Consider the following 4,625-nt stretch of genomic DNA (forward strand, 5'->3'; position numbering starts at 1 on the left):
GCTGTCTGCAGGGGACAGACAGCTGCTGTGCTAAGTGGGAGCCATGTGAGCCTTGATGAGCAGTCTTGCTCTAATCCAGCTCCACGCTAAATTTTTAATTCTCATAGTGAGCTCCAGAGGCGCAGCCTGTGTGGCGTTCTGGTGAGTGAAGCAGAGCCACTCTCGGGAAGACTTTGGACTCAAATGGCAATTAGGGAGAAATGAGATGTTCTGAGCTTCTGTCCCCTATGCACAAGTCTTGATGTGTCTCCAGCATGGCTGCCTCACCCAGAATGGGGAGACGTTGCTCAGGGCACCAGAGAGAGAGCACCCATGGAGAGAGCAGATACCCCTGAGTCTGACAGTGACTCCTAGAGCCTAGAATTCTCCACAGTGCTTCTACATTTATGGGAGCCATGGGGAAACAGGATATAACAGAGAGGAAGTGGCCTGCTGTACAAAATGTTTAAATAGCAGAAGTGTTGGTTGTGACTGACAAGGGGATTACAATGCAATGGCTACAAAATGGTCCAGCATCGCCGCCTCTCCTTCTTCTTTCCTCTCCTGCCTTCTGTGTTCACGGAGACTCTCAGCTTTCCTCTTGTGTGCTGTAGAAATGCTCCCTCCCTTTCCTTTGTGGTGAATGGATTCTCTAGTGCCCCGTGTTGTGAAACTAGTCCTGTTTCACATAGAAAGGAGAGTAATTGCTGCAGATTTAGAATACATACCTTGAAAATTATTCCTGAGTTTTTTGTGTTCTTAAACCTACCTTTTATGCTTGATTAAAATTGGTTCCAGATTTCCAACATTGGCTAAATACTAGTATCGTCCTGAAAAAAGTAAATCTTTCAACAGTATTTAAATCATTTATTTTGGGCTAACTGTGTGTTGGCCAGTGTGTCAAGATGGCAATGCATCATTATCCTTCATTTCTACAGGAATTCTCCAAGACAGACATGCTCATTTTACAAAGAACCAAGGCTCAAAGAGCTTAAGGAGCAAGTGTCATTCGGAAATACTGGCTGTGTATTCTCTAGCCCGTATATATTTCTATCATTATGTTCATGCTTCACATTACTATTATTTCCTGTGAAATTCTGATATTAAATATTTACTTAAGTAATTATTTGACCAACCATAATCATTTATTTGATTATTCAAATAGGAACTAGCACTTTTTCCTCCTTGCCTATGTTAAGAAGGAGGCAGGAAGGCTGGCTCTTCTGGCAGATTTAAACCTACATGGTGGGAAGGGCACACTTAATTTGGAAAGTGGGTGTTCTAGGTACTTCTTGGCCCTCCCAATTGAATGTCTAACTCCAGTCTCCTTCTCTGTGGAAATATTACTGCTTAGCCTGGAGTCCCATGCTCCCTTCTGACACCCCAGAGCTCATCAAGGAAGGTAGATGTTACATGACTTTTGTGAAGGCTGGCGATTAGCGGGCCTTTGATGATGTTTAATTTAGGTTTCAGCTCTCTCACGTGCAAGTACCCCTGAGCTCTGGATAATAACCCGGGTCTGGGCCTTTAATCACTGGATGCTTCTTTCTGACTTGTTAAGGTGACTTTTCAGCTTAGCATATAAAACAATAAGAATTATCAGAGAGGAAGCGAGTTGAATGCCAGTGAACAGCACCGCAGACAGAAGCACTGCCTAAAGGGGTTTAATGAGAGTCACCCACAAAGGGGTCACAGTAGGGTTAACAGTGAAATGTCAGGAGGCAGAGTCTGCCTGCTGCCCGGGAAGCCCAGACTCAAGAGCCTCTACTCTTGTTAAACTGCTTTTATCAGGAGCACCCAATAATCAACTGCCATTGTGGGTGTATTTCTAGAGCAGATTGCCCATTCTTTTCCCTCTCTCTCCCGTTCTCCCCTCTCCTCCCCAGCTGATCACAAAGACCTAATGCTGAGAACCTGGAAGCTCCTAGGAAGCCATCCCACCCTGTAGCCCCTCTTCCGTGGCCCCAACAATGCTCTTTCAGGCAGCCCTCATGGGTTTGAAGTGAGGGTTTTGCGAGGTAAGGAAGCACTTAGCTTCCGTCATGCTTTCCCTCTTTTTTGAAAATATTACAAAAGGGAAAAAGTTGGTGTTACAGAGAAAAGGGAAGCACTATGGACTGCAAGACAGGACAAATAGCTTTCTGAACGCAGTTTTGCCTTTCAACGAGGAAACAAAGTTAGCCTGGGCTTAGAAGACACACCATTTCAGCCTCCCTTGTTGGAGATGAGTTGTATGGTATGGGACAAAAGAAAGCTGGAGGGTCCTGAAGTACATCCATTCCCAGACACCATCTCCAGACCCTGGTGCACGTTTGAAGGACACCTGAAACTAGGAGGCTAGCGTAACTTTGCTCTTCTCTCTATGGACTCTGAGGTTTATGTGACTTCCTGATGAATTCAGACCATTTATAAATCTCAGAAAGAATATTGCAATATTGAAATTCTCCCAACTTCTGAGCAGCCGCTTCCTCTTTTCTTCACTCAGCTCCTAATTACTATAAAATTTTGAAAAGCAGTTCACACATTGAAAAATCCGTGCTCAGCTCTTCCCAGTATCTCTCAGGCTTTAATCATCCCAGCCTTGTCAGTTACGTGAGGGAACAACCAGGGAGGTGTACCCCAGCCTGCTCGGGCTGCAGTGGCCTTGTGCTTCTGCCTTTCAAACCTAGAGAAGGAGACAAGGCATAAAGGGAAGCGCAGGCACCAAGCCAGAGTGTCTCTTCAAAGAGCAGCTGAAATCCAATGAAAGAGGAAACGCTTTATGAAGCTCAAGAATCAGAGAAAGCAAGAACTACTTGGAAGTGTTTCACATTCAGGAGTCAGGGGATGGCAGCTTTTGGTCAAAGAAGGTTCAGGATTTGGAATTTATGGCCAGATATTTTACAGGTCCAAGGATTTGTGTGAGATTTTTTATTTCTCAACACTTTAAAGTTATTTGTCAGGTCACGGCTTTGTGAACAGTTTGACTTACCCTCATTGAGCTTGTTTTGTGTGTTTCTATGTTACTGTGATAAAACAGTGACCAAAAGCATCTGGACGGGGGAGATTTATTTCAGTTTACACTTCATAAACTGTGGGAGCCAAAGCAGGGGCAGGAGCTGAAGCAAAAACCATGGAGAAGGGCTGCTTACTGACTTGCTCCTCGGGGCTGGTTTAACCTGGTTTCTTATATAATCCAGGCTCACCTGCCCAGGAATGGCACTGCTCACAGTGGGCTGGGCCCTCCCACATCAATCCGCAATAATCATAGACTTGCCCATAGGCCAGGTGGATGCAGGCAATTCCTCAGTTCAGGTTCTTTTCATCCAGGTGACTCTGGCTTGTGTCAAGTTGACAGAAACTAACCTGCAGAGAGGTGATGGTTAATAAGAATCATTCATTCATTTCCTTGCTCAGTAAACCAGTAGAGTAGCTTTGTCAGACACAAGGTACATGGACAGACAGACAAAAGAACAGTCGAATAAATTCAATAAATAACATTTTGACTGGTTATTGGAAAACTACATCTAGTTATATTCTTATATCAGTGTATATAAAATTTATTTATAAAATAAATTTTAATTTGAGATTCATATTGCCTCTTTGATCTAATAATAATAAACCCATATCTATTTTTTTAGTCATAAAAACAATTAAGTAGGAAACACGTTACTATGAGGAAAGACTTCAAGGTCTTCCAGTATCTCCAGGAGTAGGCCTGCAGAGGGGAAATTAAGGGTCTGAGTATTGGGCGTAAGTACCTATGTTTACACACCAACTCTGTTTTTCCAGTCTACACAAATGTGGTCAAATTTACTTAATTCTTTGTACCCCAGTCTCACCGTTCTGCAAAGTGCATGGCAATGGTGCATATAGGGAGTCTGAGTGTCACACAAATGTGTAAAAGACTTAGAGTGTTGCTTGGTCCTTAAAACATAGTATAAAGTTGTATGCAGTTGCTGTCAGTTGGGACTTTTTTTTCCACAGATAAAATATATTGTGAGAAAGTTATATAGTATATATAAAATAATACCAACACACATGTGTTCAGGCATGTGCTCATGCATGTAATATAGAAGCAAACATGAAACTTTCAGAAATATATATATATATATAGTGTTGTTAATAATAATCCTTAAAGTAAATAGTTACAACTTACATAGAAAAAAGAGAAAATGAAAGCAAGGAGTCTGTTCAATGAATATGTCAGTTTCCACTGTACTCCTGATTTTGAGTTGATATTCCTGAGAGACGTGAGGCTGGTGGTGGGTGTACAGCTCACTAGCATGTGCGGCCGTGTTACAGTAGTTGGACAATCCAATGGCAGTGCAGTAGTAGGTAAAGTAATCTGGCATGACAGTTGTGTCATGTCCTTCCTCAGGAGCCTTGCTTTAAACAGGTCTCTCACTGAGACCCGACACTCACCTCTTAGGCTGGTTGACCAGTGTGTCCCAGGGATTCTTCTTAGCTCTGGGACTGTAATTGTAATTTATCCATTCGTGTGTGTGTGTGTGTGTGTGTGTGTGTGTGTGTGTATGTTTATGTGTGTATGCGTGTGCAGATGACTGGGCATGAGTGTGGTGGAGAATGACTTGCAGGAGCGGTTTCCTCCTTCCTCCATGTAGGTCTCAGGGACCGACTGTGGCAGTGAGAGTGACCGGTGACCC

Source organism: Microtus ochrogaster, chromosome 6 (genome assembly GCF_000317375.1).
Source record: "Microtus ochrogaster isolate Prairie Vole_2 chromosome 6, MicOch1.0, whole genome shotgun sequence".
Taxonomy (NCBI): domain Eukaryota; kingdom Metazoa; phylum Chordata; class Mammalia; order Rodentia; family Cricetidae; genus Microtus; species Microtus ochrogaster.